At 40.2% G+C, this 10968-nt stretch overlaps 1 protein-coding gene across 1 annotated transcript in view; it reads left to right on the top strand.

Annotated features, from left to right (window-relative positions):
- Positions 1 to 2326: 2326 nt before the first annotated feature.
- Positions 2327 to 10968, top strand: part of LOC127625182 (protein FAM222A-like) — an 85139-nt gene continuing 76497 nt past the window's right edge. The window contains exon 1 of the mRNA XM_052100293.1: positions 2327 to 3248. The gene's annotated coding sequence lies outside the window, so the exon portion shown is untranslated. The remainder of the gene's footprint in view (positions 3249 to 10968) is intronic.

Here is a 10968-nt window from a genome sequence, read left to right as displayed (position 1 = left end):
GTGAAAATCACTTCCAGGTGCGCCCGAGGTGTTCAGATGTAAACTATGCTTGAGGCATTCTCCAAAACTATAACAGTTGGCACCAGATCTGCAGCTGCCGTTCAAGTTTTTTACGTGTGATTTAATTTGACGGGAGTCACAAGACTCTCCCTAGCCAATAATGTTGATAGATAAAAATAAAATCAGGATAGGGAAGTAACGAACACGGACGGTGGGAAAATAGCGGAGTAAAAGTACTGTTACAGCACTTCAATTCAAGTAAAATATAAAATGTTTAAACTACTTAAAAAAGTACAATTCCTGGGGAAAATAGTTCATTACAGTTACCTGAGCATTTGTAAGTCGTTACTTTAGCTGATAGAGTTTAGGGGTGAGTGTAATGGCCTGCTTTTTAGTGCACCCACCTCCCATGCTTGAGACCCCGGTTCGAGTCCCATACGGAGTGGGTAGAACAGGAGTGTCCCACTATACTCCATCTAAAACTATTTTAAAAAGCATGTGCTAATTCTTTTATAATTATGATATATATTAAATTAGAAAGCACATGGAATATTTGTCCTTTTAATTGTCACACAGGATCCTTTAAAGGAATATTCTGCTTCAATAAAATTCAAGCTCATTTGACCGCATTTGTGGCATAATGTTAATTATGTGCCGAAGGGGAGAGTGTGGTCCGGCCGTGAGGGTGCATACCTGGAGCTGAGTAGCTCAATCAGTGGGAGGAAATGGGGATGCCAGAGAGAGAGACACACACACACATGGAGCTGTGTGTGTGTGTGTGTCATTGAAGTTTGATATTATGTTCCAGTTCAGTTTGATGTTACGTTATTATTAAAGTCTTGATAAATGTTGATCCAGTTCCTGCATCCACCGTTCCCAAACCCTGTTACACTAATGTAATGCAGTTCAGGATGGGCAAGGAGGAGGCAGCAACTGGCTGAACAGTCAATGTAAAGTTTAATGATATAAATGAACTTAAAACAACATAATACATTAGGACACACAGACACACATGCAGCACGGCCACGTGCATCTTTCTCTCTCGAACCGGCATCTCTGGCTGCCCTTTATCGTGCTCTCCTACTGATCAGCTGATTCGGGGAGAGAGACGCTGCCCTTCTGACCATTCTGTCAGCCGGTGGTCCACCCCTCCTCCTGCGAACCTGGGGGAGAGACGAGCGGAGACAGAAAGATAGAGAGAGAGGAAAGAGAAAGAAGAACTTGCTCACCGGCTCCTGGACGCACTGTCGCCTGGTCCTCAACCACTCCTCCACCATCTGGCGGTCGCCAGCTCGCTCCTCCCCGGCAGACGGCAGTGAGTCCTCCGGGCCCTGCATTCCTCCTCCCTCCTGGGTTTCGGCACCAATGTAATGCGGTTCAGGATGGGCAAGGAGGAGGCAGGAAATGGCTGTATGCTTTTGTGGCATAATGTAAATTACCACAAAAATTATTTCAACATCCCTTAAAAAACATTAAAAATCTCTTTCAAAATCCACTTTTTTCTTTAAAAAAAAACAAACAAACTTGAGGTTAAAAGTGAGGCAATTACAATGGAAGTGAATGAGGAAAATTTTGGGAGGGTTTAAAGGCAAAAATGTGGTTTCTAATTTTATAAAAGTATTTACATTCTTCTGTTAATACTCATGTATTATTTGATCTGTTTCACTTTGTATTATATTACCCTGGGATACGATTTAAAAAATACATAAAAAAAAAAACTGTTACTAGGCTTCTTACACAGCTGAGGGAGTGACACAAACTTTGGTCTGTTTCTCTCTTCTTACTGATGTTATCCAGCTATGTGTATATTTTATCCTCTTTTGCAAAGCCGTGCAAGCATAATCATTTATTTTTTCTTTTGCTGTTGTAGCAAAAGAGGTAAGCAAAAATTTAATTTAGTGTGGCTGTAGTTGGCTTTAGTATAATGATAATATAAAAGCCAATATAAAAGCCAAATATTTAATTTAACTAACATGTTGTCTTTATATAATATCACACTAATTTTCTCACTGTAAAATTGGGTCTTTAGACATAAAAATATAAAGCTGGCTTTATGTTTTAGGAAGGGGTCCCTAGCAAGGATATCATCATATTTAGGTGTCCTTGGTATCAAAAAGTTTGAAAACCACTGTCCTAATAAGCGCACTTTCTAACTTGACGTTTGGTCGCTGATAGCGTAACCATGGTGGCAGCCCTCAATTACCCATGATTGGCCGATCCGTGGGAATATTTAAATCTGACCTGTGCGCTGATTGGCTGATGGGCGGTCTGTGGAGCTGTGAGAGTCTGCACCGTTCCGGGTTATTGTCAGTCTCGGCAGCTCGGCGCAGGGGTGAGGTGCATTGCCTATGAGCGTTCCACAGAGCTGCGGAATATAGACGAAATAGTGATTTAAATAGATTAATTCTTGGCTGGTGTAAATGTGAACAAGAACCTTAGCCTTTGGAGTCCTTCAGCGGAATAATTAAACGGACATTGGAGTTGATCGCGACCAAAGGTTTCTGAGCAAAGGGATGAAGAGAACCGCTGGAAGCGAACGGTGATTTCTCTTCTGCGGGATTAAACGGCGTATATTCAATTCCTGCACCTGCTCTTCAATTAAAGGAATATCTTCTTAAACACCACCGGAGCTTTTCATCACATACCGAGGAGAAAATTATCCCTCTTGATTGTGTAAGCCAAAGTCAGTTCGCTGTTTGGATTTAAGGACATTACCAAATCTGAGTTTATTTAATTGGCAAAGCACTTATTTATTTACCGGATTCGTGTCAGCTGTGGTATTTAATAAGATGTTTTTACTGGAATTTGCAATTTCCTACTAAACTTTAATCGGAGATTATTCCAGCAAGTAATCGGGTAAAAAATCCTGAGCGACGGAATCATTTGCGTTCGTTCAAAACGCAGTTAACGGACTAACGGCATTTTTCAGGAACTGCTCCGCATTCGTCTAGAAGTAAGATCGAATTCAGTAAAAATAAAAAGAGGAAATCTGGAACTCCACCTTTTATAGAAAACAACGGAAAAGTGCCCAACGATCCTGCAAAAGAGTCAGTTTTTGGATGACGTTTACCTTTTTACGCGCGTGACGTAAAACGAAGAATAAACTTATAAATCGACTGAAGATACCAGGGAGTATATATTTTCCATTTTATCTGAGGACTTTTTTGTTTTATTCCTTCCCTCGTTCCCAAAGTCCCGTCGGCAAGAACCTGCATGGAAATCTAGTCAGCACCACAGAGCAATTTATGGTAAATACTTTCCCTTATTCATAATTTAATCTGTAATTCATCTTAACGCGAACAAATGCATCTATATCAGCTTTGTTAAAAAGTAGGCTACTTTGCTGACACCGCTTTCTCATAATTGAACGTCTTTTGTTTTAGAGAGAGGCTACACTACAATCAATAGTATATATAGCCTAACAAAAATGGACCACGGTAACTGTAGTTTCTGGTACTTAAATTGTTGTTTGTAGGTTACTGCGTAATCCTAATGAAGTAATCGGCCTATAGGGTCTCATTCAACCACTTTAAGATCTTTATGTGGATGTTATAGTTACAGCAAGTAAAATCCAATTTATGCTAAATGCGTGACTGTAATTTGTTAAGCAGACTGGAAGGCAGTAGCGTCTACTTTGAATGGGGCTGATTTTTAGAAATGATTAGCTTCATTTAAATAACGCTCTGAAGTGATATCGGAGGCGTCCTGTTGGGTCCTTGGCCGAAATTCAACCTTTGTTTCACGGTTTTAACTCAAAGGAAGTGCGGTAAAAATTGAGGTGTCGGGCGCTGGATGACACCAAAACACGCTATGATGTTTAAAAGTGTGCTGTGCGATTAAAGCCGCTGACTGAGGCGACAGGAAGAATGCTCTTAAAGCATAAAATCTGGTTACAACATGAAGACAGGCGAGAGAATCTGAATGAAAGGTGTGAAAGTCTTTGACAGAACCCTCGCATCCTAGTTTCTGCACTGTGTGTGTCAGTGAAATATGTCTTAATCTCTAAATTTGAATTGTGCTATGGTTGAAGATCTGTGCTGATAAGTGAAGGGTTCGTAGGTTTGAACCCCAACCTGGTTGGTAATCCATTAACCGTCACCAATGTGCCCTTGAGTATGGCGTTTAACCTCAGGTTGCTCCAGGGAGACTGACCCTGTAATAAATGCATAGCAAGATATTTTTGTATTAAAGCAAAATAACTAAATAGTTGTATGGCCTTTTGTTCAAAGATGCAAGCTGTCCATCTGGAAGGTGAGGTTGGTCGTCAACAGGTTTTCATGTAAAGCTATTATCCTAACAGTCGGCTGCCAGCTGTTCCTTCTCCATGCATCGCTTCCATCGTTCCCAAGAAATGACGTTTTGCATATTCTATCCCTTTGAAATCTAATCAGTGAATGGTCTTTTTAGGGACACTGGCTAAAGTACAGATTATAGGTTATATTTTGGCTTTGAACACAGGTCAGTTGGTCTAAACAACACCCCCATTTTTGCAGACTTTCTGGAATTTAGAAGAATAGTTATATTGACACATGCACAAAAAAAAAAAAAAAAACTTTCCTGAGAAATGTTGCTGTATACAGAGAACAGCGTATCGTTGTCTTTAAACAACTCCTATTTGACAAAAAAAATCCCCAAGAACTGAAATGTTTTCTGCTTTTACTGTCATTTACTTACAAGTAGGCCCCCTTTTAAATGAATATCATGGGTTCAATACAAGTTAAGTTTAATCAACATCATTTGTGGCATAATGTTGATTAGCACAAAAATGTGTTTTGACTTGTACCTCTTTTCTGGTTTACAGTGAGGCAGTGAGTATTTTAAATTTTGGACCTATTAACTTCCGCTGTGGAAGTTAATAGGTCCAAACTTTAAAATACTCACTGTTTCTAAAGTATAGCTGCAAGACATAAACAATAGTGTGTGTTAACATTATTTTAGCATGATAAAATTGCCTACTAACCTTTTCTGTATTAAATTTTGTAACATTGTAAACCCGATAACCCTTAAATAACACTAAAAATGTAGATTTATACATCTTTACATCTCAAATAATGCATGTTTTAACAGAAGAACTAATGTTAGTAGTGCTTTCATAAAATCATAAAAAATCAGCCCCTTTCACCTCAATTTGCGTGCCTTACTGTAACGTAGATTTTTGCTGGGTTTTTTTTATATAAACCTCGGACAAGTCAAAATATTATGTGTTAATCAACATTATGCCACAAAGCTGTCGATTGAGTTTAACTTCTATTGAACCTGGAAAATCGCTTTAAAACGAAATTACAGGTATCTTAAAATTGCACACTATGTAGTTCATCAAAAGCTTTAAGTTTAGATCAGTGTGGACCTGTTTAAAGGTTGTCTGTCAGAAAGGAGTTTAATTTCCCCCCATGCATTACAAAAAGTCTCTTGAGGCCAAGTCCCCCACTCCCCATTATTTCTCTGCTGCTCTCACTAATGTGATTGGCCCCCTGCTCCACAGTGGACGTTCCACTCTGCAAGTCATCACTCTGGAGGCTTAGGGCTCTGGCTTTTAGCTCGGATCCAGCATGTGGCCTTCCTCAGGGCCTGGCAGCCTCATTACCCCAGCAGAGTCCCTCACTCTGAGGGCTGCAGCTCCCTCCACCCATGGAGACAGCACCTGTCAAGGAATATGCTCACCACTCTATTGAATAAAACATTCGGTGATGTACGAGTGGAAAGGTTCACCTCCGGGGGCCAGAGTTGCCTCATTTCCTACTCCTGCTGCACATCCGTGACCCGCTGAGCAAATTGGCCCGGTATTAGCTCTGCGGCTCGATCTCGCCTAAACAAATAGAGCTTCCAGCATAATGCTAATCTCAACTGAGCTGAGTGTGTGTGGGGGAGTCAGGGAGATAACTGGTGGGAATATGGTATGGTCTAATATTTAGGTCACTGAATGGCCTTACTGTAGTTTCTCATTTTTCTATAGTTTATTTAATTTTTTCTTTTTGTCAGTTTCTTGTTGTTGTTGACTTTGTTTTTAGCTTCTAACTTGGTCACATTGGTGGGTACCTGGTAGAATATTTGTTTTGAGAAGTGGAGTGTTCGAATCAGACTTTTCCTCAGAGACAACTCTGTGGTATATTATAACAGCAGAGGTAGCCTTAAAAAAGGATTTGCAATAGAAAATTGCTGTCAATAAGTTTTGCAAGGACATCATGCCCTGAAAGCCATCCATAAATGTTTTTTATTGTATCACCATCAGCAATAAGTTTTGGCTTGATATAGAAGTGCAATTCAACCTCCACCAACTGTATTGAATGAGAAATATCTTAATGAGATTAAATCAAGAGTGAATTTACAGAGGTATGAAGTTGAACTCATACCCGTTTTACAGTTTCTGCTTCAGCAGCAGATGTTGATGGATAGTTTAATTTTGTAAAGATATTATTAAAGAAGCGTGCACTGTTCATTTGAATATAGAGATAAATGTGCAGATTGATTGATTGATGGCCATGAGCTGAATCACTCAACCGTTCTCTTATTAAAACTAGAGCTAAGGGAGAGAGTGAGAGTTTCTCTCATGAATATCGTTATACTTGTATAACTTTAATTTCCTGCTTTTTATATTTATCGGTATTTTTCTATTTTTGTCCCAGTAAGATTTTCTGGTCCTATTATCGAACCTAAAGCATAACTGGAAGACAGTAGGATATTTCTCATTGGAAATAAATAACAGAAAGGAAAAAACTCCAACCGGCACACAGTGCTTTTTTCCCCCATTCTTCTACCATAAATAAGCTTTTCAAGTAACACCGCTTTTGGAACAGCACATGGCCTAAAACAAATGCTCTTGCAAAATACCTTTCCTTTTCCTGAGGGATTTGTGAAACAGTTAGATGGATGGATTGGGCAGGACATGGTCCTTTAACTTCTCTCTCTGGAGTGTCCTAACAGTGGGTCATTAGGTACCAACATCTCTCTCCCCTACTGCTAGGGACACAGTCTCACTCACTCACATGATAGTTTTGCCCCATAACAAGATCAAAGTATAATATCTTAATGTATAGGGTTGGGAACCCAGAACCAGAGCAGGATGATTTTCATTACTTTTGGTTCCGTTAATGGTTCGCAATAACCTGCTTTCTGGTGTGCGTGTAAATGTAGTCATTGTTTCCTGTTTTACCATTCAGCAGAACTGTAACACCGCTATTGAATCAGCAGTGCAAAAGCACAGCCAGTGTAGAGCGATTCCGGAACAAATTAATCTTTGAGCGATTCTTTTGAATATATAGCACGAAACCTACAGTGTACAGTGTATACACAACAGACCGGTGTAGTGCAATTCTCAAATGTCATTTACCATGTCCAGCAGTAAATCAAATAAGATATTGTATTGAAAGAATGGAAACTGCTAAGGAACTGGAAACGTTAAGAGGAATCGGAACCGGAATCATTTAATTCCTTATGAGTCCAATCCTTCTGTACATAAGCACATTCATTCAATGTAGTTTCTTTTGGTTCATGGAATTTTTGCACCCCCTAAACTTAATTCCTTCAAGATTGTTTATTTTCTGATAATGTGCAGCAGGTCATTGCCATCTGAACCCATGGTTGCTCTGTTTGTTTTTTGAGGTTCAGTTGAATTTTAACGAGTTAGGGGAGGGGGTGAGGGAGGACCTGACGTGGACCTTGTCCCAGATTCAGCCTGTCAAAATGGCATCCCTGATGTCCACGCAGTAACATGCAAAAAAAAGTGTCTAAACTTTCTGGTTCCTTTCACCTTCACTACCAGAATGGGACTCCATCTTGTGCTGTTTTGAAATCACTAGTACTTTAAAAAATTAATAGACCAATTTACTGCGGCAGCTGAGAAACATAGAATAGAAAAGAATGTCAAAAGAAAAATCTCTTTGTTAGTTGTGAAATTGCAGTGAATGGATTGTGAAAGCTCCTGTCTCGCTGCTCTCCTACAGAGCTCCTCCTGCAAGTATTGAGTGTAAAGGAGATGCCATTGTTCCGGAAGAGCTATTATATCTGTGCCCCTGGTAATCCGCAATTCCTATCCTCTATCCCCCACTCCAGTCTCCAAGCCGTTCGTACTATGCTAATGTTGCCAACATCTGTTAACACGCAGCACCTGTGGTGGAGACTGTTTGATTTTCTGCTTTTCTCCCCTGTTGATACATAAAAGGCTCAGCCCACATTGCTTTCATAGGTGATATTGATTAAAAGTGTTGGGAAGAAAATCTAAACGTGGATATGTTGTCAAGATTCACCGCTCTAAATGGAATTTCTGGATAACGAGTATTGTTGTTGTTTACTTGACCGTTGAGATGCTGCAGTTTCAATTTCGGCAGCTTTGTCCTCATCCAGATAAGATGCAGGCTGCGGTTTGTTGATTTGATGATACTGAGATCCTCCCCCTTTGACACCTCAGCAGCTTCAAGGAGATGATGATAACACCACTTATTCAGCATCTTCTTTGCCTTCTAAAGTAATTCTTTCAGATAGTTTGGCCTTCTAAGTTATGTTAAAAAAAAATCTCCTCCTCTATTACTCACTGGCAGTTTGAAGATAGACTAAAGCGATAGTTCATCCAAAAAAGAAAATTCTTTAATTTACACATGCTCATGTTGTTTCGGAAACCATATGACTGACTTTTCTATCTGGAACACAAAAGGAGATGTTAGGCAGAATTACTGCCTCATTGCATAGAAAAAGGTGCAATGAAGGTGAATGATGACTGAGACTAAGGCCATGTCCACACTTATCCGTTTAGGATCAAAGTATGCAGTTATGGTGAGCATTTTTGAAATGTAGAATTAGGAAAAATGCTGTTTAAGTGAGGATGAGAGTCGTAAATGTAGCAAAATCGATGCGTTTCAAACTGAAACGTTACTGTTGATGTGCTCTAATATACTGCCTATACACCTATGACTGTGTGGCAACACATGGCTCCAATGCCATCATTAAGTTTGCTGACGGTACGACGGTGGTAGGTCTGATCACTGACAATGATGAAACGGCCTACAGAGAGGAGATGCACACTCTGACACACTGGTGTCATGAGCACAACCTCTCCCTCAATGTCTGTAAGACCAAGGAGCTTGTGGTGGACTTCAGGAGGAAAGACAAAGAACACAGCCCCATCACCATTAATGGAGCACCGGTGGAGAGAGTCAGCAGTTTGAAGTTCCTCGGTGTCCACATTACTGAGGAACTTGCATGGTCCGTCCACACTGAGGCTGTTGTGAAGAAGGCTCACCAGCGCCTCCTCTTCCTGAGACGGCTGAGGAAGTTTGGAACGAACCACCACATCCTCACACGGTTCTACACCAGCACTGTAGAGAGCATCCTGACTGGCTGCATCACCGCCTGGTATGGCAATAGCACCGCCCACAACCGGAAAGAGCTGCAAAGGGTGGTGCGAACTGCCAGAAACATCATCGGAGGTGAGCTTCCCTCCAGGACATCTATTACAGGTGGTGAGGCTGTTGAGAAGCTTTGAGGATCATCAGAGACTCCAGCCACCCGAGTCATGGGCTGCTCTCACTGCTACCATCAGGCAGGCGGTATCGCAGCATCAGGACCCGCACCAGCCGACTACATGATAGCTTCTTCCCCCAAGCGGTCAGACTTTTGAGCTCTTGATCTCTCATGATCAACAATCAGCATTGCACTTTTTTAATTATCATCTTGTATCACACACTGGACTGTCAAATATATTCTCCCCAATTTTATATATATATATTTTATATACCCTTACCCTTATTTTTTATTGTATGTGTATTATATATTGTAAGTATTGTTTACTGTACATTTGTATATTGTGTTGTGTAAGTATGTGTACATTTGTTATGTAAATTGTGTTGTGTAAATATGTTGTTTATTGTAATTGGTACTGCTATGTTATTCGGATTTGCACACAAGACTTTCACCTACTGTTGCACTTGTGTACACAGTAGTGTGACAATAAAGGGATTTGATTTGATTACATCTCCTTTTTGTGTTCAACTGAAGAAAGTCAGTCATACAGGTTTGGAACAACATGATGTTGAGTAAATGTTGACAGAATTTTCATTTTTGTGTGAACTATCCTTTAACACAATTCTCTTTTATGGCTTGACTTTAAACAGTTCAAAAAAAGTCCAGTCAAACTCTGTTTGAGCATCTGAGGGATTTATTTTTTTTATTTCTTCAGGGTGAAGGACATACCTGTGGACATGTTTGTCAATGAATGGCTCTTCGTGCAGAGGAAGAATGGCAGATTAAATGGTGTATGAATTCAAATCCACTTCTGAGCCTTTGAAAAGACGGCCTTTGCTTCAAAGCTAATCATACTAGAGAACAGGAATCATATCAGTGCCACTGTTTGTAAACGGACCACAGAGCTCCTTTGAAGGGCAAATCATTCTTCCTAAAACAAATGGCTGTGTAATCGGCCTCCTGGGCAGATTGATTTCCTGCTGGTGACAGAGGGAGAACTGCTTGGAAAGTGGCCCTGCAAGCTGCTCCTAAAGTACTAAAAAGTTTGCCTGGGCATCAATCATTGCGAATTACGGGTGTGTTTTGAAATAACTTTTCTAGAGAATTCATAGTGCATCCTGTTCCCTCTTGTAAAAGGAATAGTTTAATTTCATTGAGTTACTACTACTTGTATTCAGTTACAGACTTCACTCCCTTCACTATTGTGTCTCTGCCAGATAATTCACTGAAAAGCTTTCAGAGCAGCTCTGCTATATGCTTTTGCTGATGCTGTTGTTCTTTACCCCATTTTTGCAACCGATTTGGGCAATATCCTGACTCCAACTCCCGCACCCTCCCATGGTTCATTTCATCATTGTGGCATGCTGTAATGAAACCAGCACTGCAATCCAAGGCTGTGGTGTTAAGACTATATTTCTGACCATTTCTTAAAGAGTTAGTTCGTCCAAAAATGTAATTTTTCATCATTTACTCACCCTCATGTTATCCGAACCTAAGTTTTGAAAGAATGTTCAT

This window comes from Xyrauchen texanus, chromosome 3, assembly GCF_025860055.1.
Source record: "Xyrauchen texanus isolate HMW12.3.18 chromosome 3, RBS_HiC_50CHRs, whole genome shotgun sequence".
In the NCBI taxonomy this organism is placed as follows: Eukaryota; Metazoa; Chordata; class Actinopteri; order Cypriniformes; family Catostomidae; genus Xyrauchen; species Xyrauchen texanus.
This window is presented reverse-complemented; position numbering and strand designations above follow the sequence as displayed.